The sequence below is a fragment of the Lepidochelys kempii genome, chromosome 19 (assembly GCF_965140285.1).
Source record: "Lepidochelys kempii isolate rLepKem1 chromosome 19, rLepKem1.hap1, whole genome shotgun sequence".
Classification (NCBI taxonomy): domain Eukaryota; kingdom Metazoa; phylum Chordata; order Testudines; family Cheloniidae; genus Lepidochelys; species Lepidochelys kempii.
Genome location: NC_136398.1, coordinates 19430777 through 19451939, shown reverse-complemented (window position 1 = coordinate 19451939; position 21163 = coordinate 19430777). Strand labels below are relative to the sequence as shown.

At 46.3% G+C, this 21163-nt stretch overlaps 1 protein-coding gene across 3 annotated transcripts in view; it reads right to left on the bottom strand.

The window, feature by feature from the left end:
- The window catches only part of LUZP1 (leucine zipper protein 1), a 67473-nt gene extending 46562 nt beyond the window's left edge, over window positions 1–20911 (bottom strand). For all 3 annotated transcript variants that reach the window (XM_073317298.2, XM_073317299.2, XM_073317300.2), the window contains exon 1: window positions 20771–20911. The gene's annotated coding sequence lies outside the window, so the exon portion shown is untranslated. The remainder of the gene's footprint in view (window positions 1–20770) is intronic.
- Between the last annotated feature and the right edge of the window lie 252 nt (window positions 20912–21163).

Sequence of the window (21163 nt, the reverse complement as noted above, 5' to 3'; positions counted from 1 at the left end):
GGAAAAGTAGACTACCGGAATGCTGCCTGCTGCACATAATATTTTGTACTTCCACAACTTCTTTCAACTCACGGGGCTTTCCAAAGGAGTCTAAGTCATCTTAGGGGGGGAAACTGAGGCACGGAAAGGTGAAGTGACTCATCCAAAGTAACAGTAAGCCAATGGCAGAGCTTGGAAAGGACTCCCAGCCCATATTCCAATCAACAAGACCATGCTGCCTCTCCCAGAAGTGACCACCATGACTTGGGTGATGTTCTATATGAGCTGAACAGTATAAAGAGAACGTGGGCAATCCTGGAAATAAAAAATAATCCCTGAAATTTAAATGCGATAAATGTAAATACTTTGCTGCCACTCCTGAGGCAGGCTCTGAAGAATAGATGCCAGGTTCACACTTGCAGATTCTGCATTCACAAGGGATATTTCCAAGGCTTTGGCAAAATGGAGTTAACCCTGCAGCCCAGAAAAGGAAAGAGATCATTACTCTCCTAGCCATGCAGAGAGAAGCTCCCGCTACCCACTCTGCTTTCACAGCCCTGACTACACAGCTCTCAACTCATAACCTGGGAACACATTATCAGAGTTTTGCCTCTGTCCTCTTCTCTCTCTGAGCAGGTGTCCTGTTATTTAACATGTGCAAAGCCTACAAATATTGTTTACTGATTAAACCTAGTATCTCCACCCTACTATGAGTGTCTTTTGAACGCAACAGGGAACTATGCCAACACATTTAAAGGAAATCACAAAGCTGAGCAGTTTCTATTTGGAAAGCTACTTCCCTCCCCATGCCTAAAGAGCACTGAGCTAATTTTACTCATGTCCAAGCACTAATCCACCACTTTCTACCAAACGCAAGTAAAGAGTATATGATGGTCAACTCTTTATCTATTCTTGGCTTCAGTGCTGTATATGGGCAGTCCTTGGACTTACGGCACAATAGGTTCCTGAAAACTGCATTGTAAGTTGAAATGTAACACGGAACTGCAATCCACTCCATTGTGGGACCAAGCATCGTAAAGTTGAAACCAACTGTCGTAAGTCGAAGCAGGGTGTCAATTCAGAAGTTGTAAGTTGAACATCGTAAAGTCAAGGACTGCCTGTACCTCCTGTTCTCTGACCTCACATCCCCCACTCCCCAAGTTCATTCCAAATGCTGCTGCTCAGTACCCTGTGTTGCTTATGACACAAAAATGAGGCCCAAAAGGATTTTTGAAGTGTTCTTAACTGCTTTCTTTTAACATTAGAAATCCAGCTCTTGTCTATCTTGGAAAGCTTTATAGGCCACTGGAGAGCTGCTGGTTAATGACATGACAGTCCTTAGGGGGAAAAAACATGATTAATTGAGATGGGAAGGAATTTTTAATCGGTCTTTTTCAAAACTTGTTTCCATTTGTTTTATGCATATTTAACTCAAATGTCTGCACACACTTAGGAGAAAATACATCTGTTAAAATTCAACATCACCACTTCACGTAAAGGCTGAGAGAGTTTGCTGGCCACGTCTCCGAGACTCCCAGCAAGTCCTCCCACAAACCTAGAAAAGACTTAACATGACTCATCGTGCCATTCTTGATACTGCTAAGGTAAAAACAAGGAGACAAACAAAACTAGCACTGCCATAAGTTCTGACTGGACTTTATCAACCATAAAAAAGGGGCATAAACACAATTATAATTCTTCTTTTGCAGGAACTCATTATAATTGTTAATCCACCAATGAAAGATACGCCATTCGTCTTTCAAACACAGAAACATCTAATAATCAGAAATCCAAGAAGCAACCTTCTGACTCCCACTCTGCAAAGGAAAATGCACCCCCAAGGGGAAGAACCCCTTCTTTGTATGTCATTGTCCTCCCAGCCCATCTTACATAGAATCATAGACTTTAAGGTCAGAAGGGACCATTATGATCGTCTAGTCTGACCTGCACAACGCAGGCCACAGAATCTCACCCACCCACTCCTGTAACAATCCCTGACCTATGTCTGAGCTATTGAAGTCCTCAACTCATGGTTTAAAGACTTCAAGGTGCAGAGAATCCTCCAGCACATGACCCAAGACCCATGCTGCAGAGGAAGGCGAAAAACCCCCAGGGCCTCTGCCAATCTGCCCTGGAGGAAAATTCCTTCCCAATCCCAAATATGGCAATCAGCTAAACCCTGAGCACGTGGGCAAGACTCACCAGCCAGACACCTAGGAACGAATTCTCTGTAGTAACTCAGATCCCACCCTATCTAGAGTCCCATCACAGGCCATTGGGCATATTTACTGCTAATAGTCAAAGATCAATTAATTGCCAAAATTAGGTTATCCCATCACACCATTCCCTCCATAAACTTATCAAGCTTAGTCTTGAAGTCAGATATGTCTTGTGCCCCCACTGCTTCCCTTGACCACTCCTCTGATGGTTAGAAACCTTCATCTAATTTCAAGTCTAAACTTTCTGATGGCCAGTTTATATCCATTTGTTCTTGTGTCCACATTGGTACTGAGCTTAAATAATTCCTCTCCCTCCCTGGTATTTATTCCTCTGATATATTTATAGAGAGCAATCATATCTCCCCTCAGACTTCTTTTGGTTAGGCTAAACAAGCCAACTCTTTGAGTCTCCTTTCATAAGACAGGTTTTCCATTCCTCGGATCACCCTCGTAGCCCTTCTCTGTACCTGTTCCAGTTTGAATTCATCCTTCTTTAACATGGGAGACCAGAACTGCACACAATATTCCAGATGAGGTCTCACCAGTGCCTTGTATAAGGGTACTAAAACCTCCTTATCCCTACTGGAAATACCTCGCCTGATGCATCCCAAGACCGCATTAGCTTTTTTCACGGCCATATCATATTGGTGGCTCATAGTCGTCCTGTGATCAACCAATACTCTGAGGTCCTTCTCCTCTGTTACTTCCAAGTGATGCGTCCCCAGTTTATAACAGAAATTCTTGTTATTAATCCCTAAATGCATGACCTTGCACTTCTCACTATTAAATTTCATCCTATTACTATTACTCCAGTTTACAAGGTCATCCAGATCTTCCTGTGTGATATCCCGGTCCCCCTCTGTATTGGCAATACCTCCCAGCTTCGTGTCATCCGCAAACTTTATTAGCACATTTACCCTCTGTGACCTTTTGTTGGCCTGGCCTATGCCAGCAATATCACCCAATACTAAGAAGGGCTCAGCGCTGGCTGGCTCATCTGTATGTGCTTAGCTTCGAGTGTAGACCCAGCCAAATGGGGTACAGCACCATTTCAGCAAGCTGTGGCAGGGATTTTCTCCCAGCAGACCTTAACCATGGTTTTCCACAGTGGTGCTGAAAACAGTCTGTCCTAGTCTGCACTTGCAGCTAAAATGTGTACAGCTGAACTGAGGCCCAAATCAACAGAGTTGAAATCACTGGAAAGGCTCCCATTGACTGGAATGGAAGATGGGTCAGGCTGCTGGTGCTAAACCCACTGCTGACACCGGCTGTGCAGAAGCAGGCGACTGAGTCTTCATCTGAGTTTGGTCTGTAAGCAACTTAGGGCAGGGCCTCACCACCATGCAAGCCTGCAGTGTTATACAAGTACTGACTCTTCATCCTGTGTGAGCCCAATTGTATAGGAGACAATTGGAGGCTCAGTGGCTGCTACAGAAAAGCATTCACCAGAAAGCAAAGAGCACTAATAAGCAGCATTGCTTAAGGCAGCCAGCAGAGGGACATAAGGGGTTAACATTGCTGGTACCAAAAGATTAGAAGGAAGTTGTCAGCCATTTGAAACTCTCCTGGAATTGAAGCTTTGGGTAGTTTACTTTACAGCATCCCTGCAGGACTCCACTGCACTGATACCATTGTTCAGTTGCGACAGATGAAAACAGACTATTTGATCAAATCAAGAAGGCTCCTTGCATGTCTCTGCACCAGTGGCTCTGACTTGCTGCTGTTGCATTTCAAGAAATCCTTATTCTAGAGTTTTGTTTTAAAGCAAGACCCTGTGAGTTTTAGCAAATCGATCAAGAATCTGTTGAAGCTCTTTCAGGGGGGCTCCTTGGGGTTCTGCAATAACCAACCCCAACCTTTGTCAGCCCACACCCAGCAAACTCCTGGCTGCACCACAAAAAAGGTTGGCTCAGGAGGAGCTAATGTGACACCTGCACAGGAGACTGACAAGATGAGGCATGATAAGCAAACCAGGAAGCCCCGCCTTTCAGTTAAGCAGGAATGGCAGATACCGCACCCACTTACATGAGGCACTGACTCACAGCTGTGCAACAAACCAGCTAAATGACCCTGCGATTTCATAGGGAAGTCATTTGAATTGGGTGGACCTCAAGTATACTGTTTCAGGACAATTCACACAGGTAAACCAAGACTGGCTTGGTAATGCACAGCAAGTAACACTGAGCCTTGACATTCACTTACATGCTCTCGGGACTCTGTCCCTTAGCTCCCAGCATCCCACACATTAATTATGTTCCTTGGACTTCCTTACGGCATCTCAACTGCTCTTATGGAAACAATGCTAGGCTCCTGCGCTGGGCCTTCTGAATATTGGAGTTGTTTGTTCACTGGCAATTGAAAGCCAATGAGACTTAGGCTATGTCTACACTAAAGACATTACAGTGGGACAGGTGTACGCTTCTCTAAGGTCTCCTGTGTAGCTGCTCTATGCAGACAGGAGAGAGCTCTCCCGCCGGCATAATTAAGTCACCTCTAATGAGCAGCAGTAGATATACTGGCAGGAGAGCATCTCCCACTAACATCGCGCTGTCCACACCTGCGCTGCGGTTGGTGAAACTTTTGCCAGTTAGGGGAGTGTTTTTTTCACACCAGACGGACAAAAGTTTCATTGACTATAGTGCTACTGTAGACAAAGCCTTTGACTCAAATGCCTAAATCACTTCTGAAGATGTGACTTAGGCTGCTAAATCACTTAGGTACTTTTGAAATTTTTACCATTAATGTTTTGCATTTAATTTCCTAGGGTATTTTTAAAGATAAACAAAGAAAAAAGAAACTACACAAACATGTGACTCCTGCAGATAAAGGTAAATTCTTATAAATATCATGCTACCCCGTCATTTAACCTGAACCATTAACACCATTAATTTGCTCCAGAATTCACCTCTTGATGCAAAACTGTGTTCCAGAATCTGATTTCATATTTTAAAAACACATTTATTGTGCTGTGGAGAGAACACTGAAAGCATAAACCAAGGGTAAGCCCCTACCATGTTGCCTACCTGAGTCTGCAGAGAGCCTGAAACAGAAGCTTTGAAAAGTGTGAACTGTTCTGTTCATCTTAATCTATGACCCATGGATTCTGTGATTCCACATCAGGGAAAGTGTGGACCCCTTACTGAATGAGGGAGGCAACCTAGTGACAGAGGATGTGGAAAAAGCTAATGTACTCAATGCTTTTTTTGCCTCTGTCTTCGCGAACAAGGTCAGCTCCCAGACTACTGCACTGGGCAGCACAGTATGGGGAGGAGGTGGCCAACCCTCTGTGGAGAAAGAAGTGGTTCGGGACTATTTAGAAAAGCTGGATGAGCACAAGTGCATGGGGCCGGATGCACTGCATTTGAGGGTGCTAAAGGAGTTGGCGGATGTGATTGCAGAGCCATTGGCCATTATCTTTGAAAACTCATGGTGATCGGGCGAGGTCACGGATGACTGGAAAAAGGCTAATGTAGTGCCTATCTTTAAAAAAGGGAAGAAGGAGGATCCAGGGAACTACTGGCCGGTCAGCCTCACCTCAGTCCCTGGAAAAATCATGGAGTGGGTCCTCAAGTCCTCTGAAGCACTTAGAGGAGAAGAAAGTGATCAGGAACAGTCAGCATGGATTCACCAAGGGCAAGTCATGCCTGACTAACCTAACTGCTTTCTATGATGAGATAACTGGCTCTGTGGATGAGGGGAAAGCAGTGGACATGTTATTCCTTGACTTTAGCAAAGCTTTTGACACGGTCTCCCACAGTATTCTTGCCAGCAAGTTAAAGAAGCATGGGCTGGATGAATGGACTATAAAGTGGCTAGAAAGCTGGCTAGATCGACAGGCTCACAGGTAGTGATCAATGACTCCATGTCTAGTTGGCAGCCGATATCAAGCAAAGTGCCCCAAGGGTTGGTCTGCAGCAAGTCTGCAGATGACACTAAACTGGGAGGAGTGGTAGATACGCTGGAGGGTAGGGATAGGATACAGAGGGACCTATTCAAATTAGGGGATTGGGCCAAAAGAAATCTGATGAGGTTCAACAAGGACAAGTGCAGAGTCCTGCACTTAGGATGGAAGAATCCAATGCACCGCTACAGACTAGGGACCGAATGGCTTGGCAGCAGTTCTGCAGAAAAGGACCTGAGGTTACAGTGGATGAGAAGCTGGATATGAGTCAACAGTGTGCCCTTGTTGCCAAGAAAGCTAATGGCATTTTGGGCTGTATAAGTAGGAGCACTGCCAGCAGATCGAGAGACGTGATCATTCCCCTCTATTCGACATTGGTGAGGCCTCATCTGGAGTACTGAGTCCAGTTTTCGGCCACACACTACAAGAAGGATGTGGAAAAATTGGAAAGTGTCCAGCAGAGGGCAACAAAAATGATTAGGGGGCTGGAGCACATGACTTATGAGGAGAGGCTGAGGGAACTGGGATTATTTAGTCTGCAGAAGAATGAGGGGGGATTTGATAGCTGCTTTCAACTACGTGAAAGGGGATTACAAAGAGGATGGCTCTAGACTGTTCTCAGTGGTAGCAGATGACAGAACAAGGAGTAATGGTCTCAAGTTGCAGTGGGGGAGGTTTAGGTTGGATATTAGGAAAAACTTTTTCACTAGGAGAGTGGTGAAGCACTGGAATGGGTTACCTTGGAAGGTGGTGGAATCTCCTTCGAGGTTTTTAAGGTCAGGCTTGACAAAGCCCTGGATGGGATGATTTAGTTGGGAATTAGGTCCTGCTTTGAGCAGGGGTTGGACTAGCTGACCTCCTGAGGTCCCTTCCAACCCTGATATTTTATGATTCTTTGGGGTCAGGGAGCTAGAGTCCTACTTGCATCCAGGGTGTCCCTAGCCTCTGTTTGCCAAAAGCGGGGAATGGGCGACCGGGAATGGATCACTTGATGATTACCTGTTCTGTTCAATTCCTCTGGGGCACCTGGCTTTGGCATTGGCCACTGTCGGAAAACGGGATACTGGGCTAGATGGACTTATGTTCAGGGAACAGAGGGAATGAGAAGTGCGGGTTGGATTGCCTAAGGAACAGCATGGAGAGCCAGGGAGATGAATTGCTGTAGCTGGCTACAGGCTCGTCTTCTCCGTTGCAGGCAGACATGAGGGAAAGGAGGTTGCTTGGACAGCACTGTGGGAGAGCATAATAAAAATGCCCTTTCTCAAAGATAATTATTATTAAAAAGAATCACTGATTAATGGCCAGTCAAAGAGTATTTTCATCTCTGGGCCACAGCTGTGTGTGTCAGAAGAGGGATGGGGCAGCGCGGTAAGGGGGCAGGGAGTCGGGTGTGGAGGTTGGATAGAGGGCAGGGGAGTTGGGGGGTGGTCAGGGGCCGGGGCAGTCAGAAGACGGGGAACAGGGGGGTTGAATGGGGGTTGATACACAAGTGAGGAAGTCAAGCAGAGAGACTCATGTTGCTTCACTGGCAATTACTGATATTTGGAATCTAATCCTAAAAGAAGGACAGAATCAACAGAGCAAAGAAATGGCACTGTCCAGATTCTTATAGACCCTTCTAAGCCCTGGAGAGTGCAAACCATAAAACAGCAGCTGAGCAAGGGTCTCCCTCTAAAGTGCTTTTTCAGGCAGGGCTGGACATCATGTCTTCATTTCACTTGGCCTTTCTCTCTTGGACTGTCTGAAGAGTATGTCACAGGAAAGAAACATTGACTTTGCTGTGCTCTGGCTGGACCAGACCATCTCCCCCACCCCTCTGCTTCTGCCCAAAGAGGGGAAAGAGTGGGAAACCCAGGCCTTTGGCCCAACTTTTCTCGGTGGTAAGAGAATGAAGTCAACCAGAACAAGTCTCCCCCACTGCCAACTCTAGGAAGCCCCAAAACACTGTCTGTGAATTTGGAGCTATGCATTTTCGTGGATGAAGGAGGAGCAGGTAGGGCAGGGATCTCCCAAGTAAAACAGAACTGACCACATCAACATTGCCACACCTGGGCTCCGCTCTCGCTCAGGTGTCATTTTGTCAGTCTGGGTGTATTTAATTTATACGGTAGCCTTTCCTCCTCGGCCAGTCCTTAATCATCTGTATTGCTCTTCCTTGAACTCCCTCTAATTAGTCTACACATTTCTGGTAATGAAGGGCTCAGAAGTGAGTGCAACACGGCAGCTGCAGATTCACCTGAGTGGCATGGAGAAGTAATTTACCCCCTGCTCCCTGCAGGCCAAAGCTGTATACACATTTTGCAGATATTCTGCATCATGCTCATGTCTAGTTTCATGTCCACTAACTCCCTGGGTGTCTTTTAACATTCACATCAGAGACACAGTATCAATCTACATACCTAGATACTTGTGTGGGCTTCATCACCCTAGGGTCTGAGGGTAACATTTTCAAAAGCACTGAGGTGCCTACGTCCTATATTCAAAAGGGGCTTTGATTTCAATGGGAGTTAGGCACCTACATATCTTTGAGAATTTGGCCTTAGGAGCCACTAAAAGCATTTAGGCACCTTGTCCCATTGAGAGAATCTCTTTGGAAAACGTGATGTAGGCATCTAAGTCACATATGTGCTTTTGAAAACGTTACTGTGAATGCCCAACTCTTTCTTGTCCTTCCCGGCCATAGAGAAGCAGGTGAAGGGGTTTTGGTGGCTTTTAATGAATCCCTGAGAATGAAGGGGCTGCTGTGGGGAAGCCAAGAGGTAGGCTCTTCATTTAGCTCGGAATATGGAACGGCAAGTGATTCTTATTTCTTCTGGCAGAGATCTCAAGTTGTACTCGAGATCTCTGTGAACACAGAGCTCACCTTCCTGTGTGTGACCTACAGCGTACTCCTGGGTGAATTCTGCGCCACTGTGCATGCACAGAATTTATGTTCCCAGAAGATTTCTTTACCTCCCCCCAGAAGAATGAATTTCTGACAGGGAAGCAAATGGAAGCCACAAGAGTGGTCGTGTAACCCACCCCAGCAGTATGTTTCGAGTGCGGGGGCAGCCGGCAGAGAGGTAAATCACTATGGGGCAAGGGGCAGGACTGGGGAAGACCCAGCTGGTGCCTTGTGACAAAGTGGGGATTTTCCCTTGTTATGTCGTATGTGAGCCTTACTGTTGAACCTATAGGAGTTTTAGTGTTTTGCATGAATACTGTGCATGCCTCCATTTCCCTGTGTGCTGCACCAATGCCAAGGTGGCGGGAATAAGGGTGTGTGACTTTGGCTGAGACCTGCGGGGGCAGGTGAGGCTGCTCAGGCTGCCTGCATGTGAACGAAGGACAATGCCCATTGTAACTTGAGAACCAGGAGGGGGATGCAACCAGGTGACTCTCGGCCCAGGAATCAGGACAAAGACTGGAGGAGGAACAATGGGTGTGTCAGAGACCAGGCAGCAGAGTAACAAGTAACAGAAACACCATATGGGAAAGGACAGGGCAGAGGGTGTTTGTACAGAATCTAGCACAATGTGTCCCCATTCTTGGTTTGTCCTTAGACACTACCAGAATAAATGTGTTATGTATTAACTCTTCACCAGCCAGGACAGAGCCCCTTCCAGTCTGTGGCACTCCCCTTCTGTAGGATTCCCAAGGGCACTGGTGGGCAGGGGAAACTCTGGCTGTGGTGCCAGGCAGCTGGGGAGGACAGAGATCTCTGGAGCTAGTGTTCCAGGGTCTGCTGGATAGCCCTGCATCTGTTAGATACACGGTTTCTAGGAAATAAATTTGCTGTCCATGTCATGAGACTTGGCATCCAAGGGTTAAGAAGACCACATCCCTCATCCTCTCCATGGGACAGCAAATCTTACCCCTCTGACAGACCCTCACAGCTTTCATCCCCTTTGGCCACCTTTGTGGTTTGTCTCCAGCAGCGCAGATCTGACTTGAGGATTTCTCTCCTGCAGAATACCTGTGTTAAGGGTTGCATCCGATGAAGTGAGCTGTAGCTCACAAAAGCTTATGCTCAAATAAATTTGTTAGTCTCTAAGATGCCACAAGTACTCCTTTTCTTTTTTGCGAATACAGACTAACACGGCTGCTACTCTGAAACCTGTGTTAAGGGTATTTCCCCAGACACTGAAGATGCTTCACTCCAAGCGGAACCTTATGTTGGTACTCCCTGCCCAGTGCACAAGCTACACAAAGGGAGTATTAAGGCTGCAACTCTAAAAATGCATAAAACCTGAGACATTTTAAAGACAAACTTCCAACAGAAACATTATATCTCCTATATCACACCCAGACTAAGACATTCTCTGCATTTCACAGCATGAACTGTATTCCAAAATACTACACACAAAGATGCCATGTAGCTAAGTTAACTTTGCTGTGGGGACCTTCGCATTAGGATTCCATTTCTGCTGCGTGTTTAAATGCTTGACATTAATGCTACATTAACGTTATTTAGTTTTAAAGTGGAGGACAGTTTTTCCTCCACTTTGAAACAGACATTTGCAAATGATTCACATGACACAGGGAATGAATGATTTCTCAGTTCTGCTCCAAATACTAGTTCAGGAATCTTCTCTCTCCTCTGGTATGTTTCACTAATGTATCACATGTACCAACAAGTTCTTGAAGCAGTTTCATCATATTTTCCCTTTAAGGTAACCCATTACACACCCACATGAGGCACAGGGACCTCACATCACGAGCCAGCTGAAAGTGCTGCAATGGAATCAGATGATCAACTCAGGCTTTCAGTCTCTGCGGTATCTTCTTGGCTTTAGAAACTGTATGGCATGTTTTTCAACACATCCAGACAAGGAAGCCACTTACTACTTCTCAGTTTTAGGATTCAGACTGTATGCATGAAAACAATTTACACCATTAAGAGTTAATGTGAAAACAAAGCAGGACAGGTCCAGTTGCAGCCTGTCATGAACATGCAGCACTGCAGCAAAATCTGTTATTCACAATTTTAAGATGTTCTGCTGAATGCAGCATAATATGACAGAGCTGAAAAAAATGCTAAAACAGAGAGTTACACTCTGATGAGCCCTTGATAGATATCGTTAAGCAAATTTTAGTCAATTTGAATTGTCCAGATTATGTAACATAAAATTATTTTTAAAGTGAAACATTTAATTAAAAAAAAAAAGAAATTTTCTTGATCTCTCTGCTCAGCGGTGTATCCTACCTGCATTTGGACTTCTCTCACCTAGTTAGGTAGGGAGATGCATTTTTAACTAGACTCTCAGACTTTAAAAGGTCAGAAGGGACCATTATGATCATATAGTCTGACCTCCTGCACAGTACAGGCCACTGAACCTCACCCACCCACTGGTGTGATAGACCCAGAACCTCTGTGTGAGTTACTGAAGTACTCAAATTATGATTTAAAGACTTTAAATTACAGAGAATCCAATCCACCATTGACTTTAGTTCAAACCAGTAAGAGACCCATGCTGCAGAGGAAGGCAACCCCCACCCCGCACAGTGTCTCTACCAATGTAACCTGGAGAAAAATTCCTTCCCAACCTCAAATAAGGCAGTGAGTTATACCCTGAGCATGTGGGCAAGACCCAGCAGCCAGACACCTGGGAAAGAATTCACTGTAGTAACTCAGAGCCCTCCCCATCTAGTGTCCCATCACCAGCCATTGGAAATATTCGCTACTAGCAGTCACAGCTGGGCCAGATGCCATGATAGGAAATATCATACCATCCCCTCTACTAACTGAGAACCTAATACTTAATAAATTCTTTAGAACCCATTGTAAAAGAAGAAGTTACACAAGAAAACACAGAACCAACTGACCAAACTGCCTAGGTGGCAGGAGTCTCAGTACTGAATACTACAGTAAAGTTGAGAAGGCCCTGTCATTCAAACCGTCCCTTATAGGTGCTCATTCCTTGCTCAGAAATATTCCTTATTCACTGAAAGTTTTGGGCCCAGCCCTAAAGCAGTTTTTAGGAAGTATGAAAAAAATCTGTCCAGCCATTTCTGAACTAAGTGATCATGACAAAACCCAAAACAATTAATAACTTTTCCAATTAAAAAAAAAAAAGTTTCACTCTTGTTCACATAACACAAAAAGGGGTTGAAATTTAAAACTTAAAACATAGTGTGTGGATAGTCCTCAATGAAGGCTTGTTGACAGGTAAGTTTGATACTGAGTGAGGTTCTCCTGCTTGTGTTAGGCAAGGGATCAGCCTAGCCCTAGAAGGCCACACTGGTTCCTTCTGGCTTTAAAAAAAATCTATTGCTCTGAAAACAATTGTCGGAGTAAGTTCACAGTTACAGCTGTTTGGATGCATGTGTTGGTATACGGATGATTGATTAAACAGACTAAAGCCCAAACTGTCCCCATCATGGCTGGAAGGGGCAAAAACACCACACATTACCCTTGGTCCCGAGAGGCATGAAAGAGTGGGAGATGTAAGCCCTGCAGCATTGCTCCCTCTTCCCTCGCCCACAGGGGACTGAGATCTACATGCAGAGAGCTGGGCAAGGCTGAGTGCTTCTGCCCCACAGGGTTGGCAGTTGTGCAAAAGCAAAACTGTGCTGGGCACATGCACCAATCTATGCTGGCAAGAATGATACTGTGCTGTTCAAAGTCACAAGGAAAGCACCATGGTGGCACAGACAAGTAAGCAAACATGTATGGGCAGATAGTAATGCTGCCATGGTCTATGTTGGCAGATGCCAATTTTCCAAAGTTCAGCTGAATCATAAAAATTCTGTTCTCTTCCACAGGGATTTAAGTGATCAGTTTTTGTGCCAACCCTTCACAAATCTGGAGGCATGAGCTAGTGACCGGGAACTGGGAACTCTTGAATTCTAACCCTGGCTCTCACACAGACTCTTTCTGTGGCCTTGGATAAGTCATTTTACCTGCCGCAGTCTTCCCATCTACAAAATGTGGCTAATGATACTTAGGTGCCTCAGGGCAATTGTGAGAATTTACTGGTTAATATTGGTACAGCTTTTTGAGGTGGACAAGTGGAGCGTATAAGTGGTCAAAGCTAGTAAATGAATCCAAACCCCAGTGCTGCTCCCAGATTGATTTGGCACAAACTGACCCACGTGCATTTATTCTCTCTCTCTCCCTTTTCAATTTAGTTTTATGGTTTTTTTCCCTTTATTTAACAATATGCAAACAGCAATGCATTATAGTAAACAGCTTTAGTATAGAAAAGTCAGCGAACACAAAGGATATGCTTTTCAGAACAACAGAAAACTTGCCCAAATAGCAGAGACTGTCTAAAGCTGTAACAACAGAAGTAGTAAATTGAAATACAGCAACTGGGCAATGAAGCCAAGTTTACAAACTTAGGGCCATATTCTCAGATGTAAATCACCTCTGCTCCATTGAAATCAAGAGAAATATGCCACTTTACACCAGCTGTGAACCTGTCTAGCATATCTTATATGAACACACACCTATTGATGGATATTTTGTTACATTTGACAGGTCAATACTTTGGCAGCCTTTCCCTGGCCTTCTTAACCCAATAAATATCTGATCCAAGTTCTGTCCTAGGATGGTTCTTTGTACAATAACATAATGAACTTCAGAGACTGAGTACAACCTGGAGAGTTATCCCAATGCTCCAGTGCATGGAACTAGCGGTCCTCATATGCTCATCCTGCAGTGAGTACAACTGAAACGTGTCACTCTTGTCTACAGATTGGTTGATGTGCTGATTTTAGTATTATACCCAACTACCAAAGATAAATGTTCTAATCAAATGATACTATTTTCATCCCATTATTATAATAATACTTTGCTGCTTTCTAGCAGCTCCTTCCATCTGAGAATCTAAGTACTTTGCAAACATTAGTTAAAGCAGCTTCACAACGTCTGAGACAGGCAAGTTAGCTCCATTTTACAGATAGGAAATGGAGTCCTTGTCTACATTGCGGTGTGTCTGCATCAGTGCAAACCTCTAGTGCAGATGAGCAAAGCTGCCATTTGCATCAGTGCATCTTACTCTACTTCCATCATTTATGGAAATGAAACCTGGGTGACCTATTGACAGTACCTCTAGAGTCTGGAGAGGTATCACCAACGATGCATCCAGAAGATCCTTCGCATCAAGTGGCAAGATCACCGCACTAATGCCAGCATCCTCACTTAAGCAATGTCACCATCATTGAAGCAATGATCCTCATGCACCAACTCTGCTGGGCTGGACATTGTGTGCGGATGCCAGACTCTCACCAAAACAAGTCCTCTACTCTCAGCTCACCCATGGTCAGAGATCTTGTGGTGGTCAGAGGAAATGCTACAAAGAGACACAAAGCATGTCTCAAGAAAACTGCGGTGGACACCACAAACTGGGAGGAGCAAGCCACCAACTGAACTCAATAATGCCACATCCTCCATCAGGCAGTGGCCCGCTTCAAGAAGAAGCGCCTTGCCCTCAAAGCTGAAAAGTGGGGGGGAAGGGAATAGAACTTTCTCCCAGCAGGCAGCTGACCCACCAGGAAATGTCTCCACCTACTGTGGGTGGAGGTCTGGTTCCAGGACTGGACTCCTAAGTCATCTCAGGACCCATATGTAAATCTGTGGTAGAGATCATCATTGAATTGAGGGAATCGCCGATGATTACAGCCCTACCAAATTCACGGCCATGAAAAAATGTGTCACAAACTGTGAAATCTGGTGTCCCCCCGGTGAATATGGTCTTTTGTGTGCTTTTACCCTATACTATACCGGTTTCACAGGTGAGACCAGCGTTTCTCAAATTGGGGGTCCTGACCCAAAAGGGAGTTGTGGGGGGGGGGGGAATGTCACAAGGTTATGGGGGCGGTGTCAAGGTATTGCCACCCTTACTTCTGCGCTGCCTTCAGAGCTGGGTGACCGGAGGGCGACAGCTGTTGGCTGGATGCCCAGCTCTGAAGGCAGCGCCCCGCCAGCAGCAGTGCAGCATAGGGGTGGCAATCCCGTACCCGGCCATCCTGACTTTTGCGCTGCTGCTGGCGGCGGCTCTGCCTGCAGAGCTGGGCTCCCGGCCAGCCGCCGCCGCTCTCCAGCTGCCCGGCTCTGAAGGCAGCGCCCTGCCAGCAGCAGTGCACAATAGGGGTGGCGATCCCGTACCCGGCCATCCTGACTTCTGCGCTGCTGCTGGCAGCGGCTCTTCCTTCAGAGCTGGGCTCCTGGCCAGCCGCCGCCGCTCTCCAGCTGCCTGGCTCTGAAGGCAACGCCCCGCCAGCAGCAGTAAGGGTAGCAGTACTGCAACCTCCCCTACAATAACCTTGTAACCACTCCCCCATAACTCTTTTTTGGGTCAGGACCCCTAAAACAACACACTGAAACTTCAGATTTAAATAGCTGAAATGATGAAATTTAGGATGTTTAAAATCCTCTGACAGTGAAATTGACCAAAATGGACCATGAATTTGGTAGGGCCCTACTGATGAGGACGACCTCCAAGCAGGGGTAAGGAAAAGCCGGACAAATTGTGGTTTATAGCAGTTTATCTGGTCTACAGTAGCTGAAATCTCAGTGTAAAAAAGGCCAAAGACACAGAGAGGTTGAGGCCAAAATTGTGAAATTTGGGTGGCTAAAGTTAGGCACTTAAGTTCATATTTAGTCGCTTAAATAAGCGGCCTGATTTTCAAAGGTGCCGAGTACCACAAATGCCCTTGACCTTTGTAGGAGCTGCCGGTGCTCAGCACTTTTAGGAATCAGGCCACTTATTTAGCCGCCTAACTTTAGCCAGCAGAGGTTGAATTATGGTTTTCACCCAACTGAATCAGTGGCTGCTAGAGCTCTAGAAACCGGAACTCCGATTCCCAGTCCCCTTCTAGGCACGCTCCCATTGTTCCTGTAAACTCACTTTTGTAAAGGTAAGAAGCAGTAGCAGTCAAACTCTACCAGAGACAAAGCCAAATCTCACAGGGAGGGTAAATGAAATGGCTGCTGCTCCCAAATCTAAACACGGCAATCCAGCAATATGAATAATTCACGGCAACACTTAGTACATTTACCAAACTATGGAGAAAAGAGATTGAATTAAGACTATTGTCAATAAAGGAAATAAAATGCGGCACAGTGAAGATGGGGGAAAAGCCTGGCCCCCCCGGAAGATGGCCCTGCCTGGAACAGAGTGAGTGAGTGAGTGACAGGACAAGTACAGGCAGCAAGTATACGTACGATTTTAGAATTTTAAAGCAATTTTTGCAGTTATTGGACTGTACTAAGAGTTAGAAGCGGTTACACCTCATAAACCCTGCATTATAACCATTACCACTACTCATAATTAATAGAAGAAATGGTTTTAAACATACATTTTCTAGCCAAGATTATTTGCTTAACCAGATTTCAGAGTAGCAGCCGTGTTAGTCTGTATTCGCAAAAAGAAAAGGAGGACTTGTGGCACCTTAGAGACTAACCAATTTATTTGAGCATAAGCTTTCGTGAGCTACACAGTATGCATCCGATGAAGTGAGGTGTAGCTCATGAAAGCTTATGCTCAAATAAACTGGTTAGTCTCCAAGGTGCCACAAGTCCTCCTTTTCTTTTTGCTTAACCAGAGATTCAAGTTTCTGAATATTTTCCCATTTAGTGAAAAAGTTCAGTTAAGCTAACATCATTTTTTGAAGAGATTATGTAATAAATACCAAATGTATTATATGTCCTAATTGCTGGCCTGAGTGAAAAGGAATGAATTTACAGTGTCAGAAGGCTTGCTTACACTGGAAAAATATATCATGTTAGAAGTTGTGTTAACTAAAACGTGTTCCCTAACACAGTGTTAAATACATTCGCAATGTTGTTGTAGCTGTACTGGTCTCAGGATGTTAGAAAGACAAGATGGGTGAGGTAACATCTTTTACTGGACCAACTTCTGTTGGTGAGAGAGACAAGCCTGAGCTACACAAAGCTCTTTAAAGTATTTAACAAATATGATTTAGCACGTAGAGCGGATAAGGACATGTTTTAAATGGTGGTCATCTGGTTGTGCTTAACCCTAGGGATTAATACTTTCTAAACAAGACTTGCTCCTGTCTACACTAGGAACTAAGTTGTGTTTAACATCATGTTAGTTAAAACGTATTCAATAACATGTTTTCCAACGTAACACATTTTCCCAGTATAGACAAAGTTGGAGAAGTTAGCACAGAGTATCCTGTCAACATTTTTATAGTCAGCTTCCTGGATGCCAGAATCAACAATGTGGCTTCAAACTGGAGGGAAGAGACTTTACTGGAACAGCTTGTGTGCATAAGACTAATAATTTCTATAAACACTGGTATTTCTTTTCAAACATTTTCCCCAATTTTAATTAACAAATTTGCACTATCAGGAAATTTTCAAAAGTGAACCCTCCATTGCTACTTATTATTTATTTAAAATGCATCCGTCGTAGAAGTATTCAAAAATAAAACTGTTAATGATAACTTGAGGGTGTTAATGAAGCAATAAACATGCCCTGGCCTAAATGAGCTATAAAGGTGGAAGGGCTTCTCAGCCCAGGAAATAGCTATTACGGAGTGAACAAGGAACCCCGTGCTTTGTGGTTTCCACCTGCCACCTCTGTGTATGATTTATTGCTAGGAATCCTTGCATTCAGAACTTCTACCAGATGCTCCCCAAAATACATCAACCCTAGTTTTCTAAATCTTTCTTCTTCTGACTCTTTCTTATCTCTTCTGGAAGGCTTAGCCCGCCTACCCCTCATTCTCTCTAAGAACAGTTATTAATATCTAAGTAAGGATGACAGCGTGGGGAAGAGGTCAGACATTAATACAGTCATCTTTATTGTGGGCACACTTACAGAGAATTCTGACAGCAATGGCCTGTCTCTAGGGCCCTACCAAATTCATGGTCCATTTTGGTCAATTTCACGGTCATAGGATTTTAAAAAATTGTAAATCTCATGATTTTAGCTATTTAAATCTGAAATTTCACAGTGCTATTTTAGGGGTTCTGACCCTAAAAGAGTCGGGGGGAGTCGCAAGGTTGTTGTAGGGGAGGTTGCAGCACTGTCACCCTTAATTCTACACTCCTGCTGCTGGCGGCAGCTGCCTTCAGGACTGTGGAGCCGGAGAGCGGTGGCTGCAGCCTGGGAGTCCAGCTCTGAAGGCAGAGCCACTGCCGGCACCAGCACAGAAGGAAGGATGGCCCGGTACGGGATTGCCACCCTTACCTCTGCACTGCTGCCTGCTGAGCTGGGCCCTCCGTCAGCAGCCACCACGCCCCAGCTGCCCAGCTCGGAAGGCAGCAGCGCAGAAGTAAGGGTGGCAGATTTCACAGTTCATGACGCATTTTTCATGGCTGTGAATTTGGCAGGGCCCTACCTATCTCACAACGGAGACACTTCGATTATCCATACACAGATTATGTAAATTCATATGCTTTCAGTGGCTGAGGACCATTTTTAACCAAAGTGTGTTCATTTGCATATTGTACAAGTACTGATAAATGCTGTAACCCTTTCCTCATCCCAGATGATCAAAGCAAAGTGCATAACTTCAAAACAAACATATAGGTATGGCTCAGAAACGTACATCTTCCCTGGGCTCTGGTGGCCTGATGCAACTCCAGTGCTACAGAATAGTTCAGAACTAAATGTGTCATTTTAAGCATCTTCAACTGTTCGCTAGATGTTCATGTACATCCACACACAGCGAAGTGATGTTTAAAAACTCATTATCTATGTACATTTCAATTATTAATTTTTTCAGTGGTTTGGTAAGCCAGGAGAAATTAACTACTCCTGACATTTACAGATTAAAATCTAATCCTTCCAAGCCTAGTTCTAATGTATTTATTGGTTGATCTGGGTGTCCTTAAACTGGCTTAACTGGTTTAGATGTTTGAGATTTGGCATAAGAAAAATGCAAGTTTGCAATTAAAGTGTCTTACCATTGTGGAGAAATATCCCCTCTGCGAGGGCTCCACAAACATTAAAACACAAATACCAGCAATCACCACTTGGAAACGATAAATGCAGCATCTCAGGAAGAATTATAAATGGGAACAGAAAAAGAAGGAAGAAATTTGATCAGTGTTCCAATATTAAAATCACAGTCTTCCCACGAGATTTTAGGATGGGGGAAAGTAAGGCAAAGCCCTCAAAGTAAGCCTCAACTCTGGAAAATCAGAAAAGCTGAAATAAAAATAAAATATAAACCTGAAACTGGTCTTATTAAAGGTGGTATTATTCAGGTATTACCAAGTGAACGACGAGTGTGCGGGGGAATTCAGATGAATACAGAGCTATTGGAAAAGGTAATATTAAGTGGGGATAATAATAAAACAACGGGAAAATTTATTTACAGGGCGCCCATGCCTGGGGTCTCAGGGCACCTAATAAAACTAGAATAGAACAACAACAAAAACCACAGAGACAACATAATCCGACACATTACAAGGCATTGTAATTGAGCATTACAAGGACAGAATGCCTGTTAATGAATTTCATATTATATTAAACATTGTTGGTTACAAAAAGGTTTAATGAATTCTACAGAAATTGCTGAAAGTCTTGAAAACCAGACAGGGGCCAGTTCCAGAATACTTCTAAAACAAGGCTATGCTGAGATCTCCTAGGACAAGGTGCACATATGTTTCTGATGCCTATACTGTACTAAACACATTTGCTCTGAAGTAACAGAGCTGCCCCTCGGCTAACAAACTGGTGCTAACCGAGTGAGAAAATGCTCTGAATATTTAAGGAAAGCAGAAGCCATTGGCGGACTCCTTCTGCAAACAACAGCCTGGATCAGTCAAAGATCATGGTGGGTGAAACAACCCCAAGCTTGATCAGGAAGCCTCTGTGCACTACTTGCGTCTACGTCTGCATGGTCAGGAAAATGGTTTCGTTTTAGAAACTTGGAAAATTCCTCGGAGTAAACCGAGCAAAAACCGATCTGCCCTGGAGAGGGTTCTGATCAACATAATTATGTCTGACGCAGAAGAATTCTCTGCTTGTTCCCGCATTTAACCAGCACACTGGAGATTTTTCCATTAAAAATTGTGAACTTTCCGCTTAAACCACCCTCCTCAGTAGCAGACCCAACAGCGGGAGACCATTTTCCATTCACGCCGCGAGTTAACTCGACCTCCATGGAACCCCCCAGCGCGAGGACTTTTGCGCAAACCGCAGGGACTTTGTTTGGCCCCTGTGCGTGCTCCGGCGTCTATTGCAAACACCAAACGAAAGGGCGCTGGGATTTCTGAGTCAACATTACCGCCGCCCCGTCTCCCCGGCCAAGGAAACGGCGCTAGGAGAGCTCGCCCGCCAGCTGCTGCGCCTGGCGCGGGCACCCGCTGGGCTCACGCTCCCTGCTGGGCTGCGGGGCGGGAGCTGTCCCCGGCCCCGCACGGAAACGCCGCGGCCCCCGGCCCGGCCGCATGTCGGCGGCGGGCGGGCGGGCTCGGAGCGCGGGGCTCGGCGGCTGGCGGGCGGGCTCGGAGCGCGGGGCTCGGCGGGGAGCTGCGGCCAGAAGTTCCAGCCCCGACTCCGGAGGAGTCTCCCGAACAAAGCAACGGCCGGGGGCCCCGCGCCCCGGCTCCCCCTGCCCCGCCAGGGCTGCCGCCGGCCCCGCGAACAAAGCCAGCGCCTCCCCCGCCCCGCCCCGGGCCGGGCTCCCCCGGGACCCGGCCCGCTCCCCGCGGCTCCCCGCACACCCCTGCCGGCCCCGAGCCCGCGTCCCGCCGGGAACTTGCCCGAGTCCCGGGGACGGAGCCTCCTGCCAGGCAGCCGGGTCCCGCCTCTCGCCGCCTGGGGCTCCCGGGGCTCCGCGGCGGCAGCAGCCCACTGGCTCCGGGCTCGGGCTCGGGCTCCTGACAATGAGAGGCGGGGACCAGCCCGGGCTGGCGGCCTGACGTCAGGGGAGCCGCGGGGCGGGGGGCGCTGGCTTCCCGGGCGGGCCGCAGCGGCGGGGGCGGGCGGGCCCGGAGCGGGGCGCCGCGGCTGGTGCTGCCGCGCGGCTCCCGGGGCCCCGGTCTGCGGCTCGCGGGGCTTTGCCGGGGCGGGGAGCGGGGCGCCGCCCGAGCCAGCCGGGGCAGCCCCTGGCGGCGGCCAACCCGCCGGAATTGCCCGCGAGTCTCCGGGCTTTA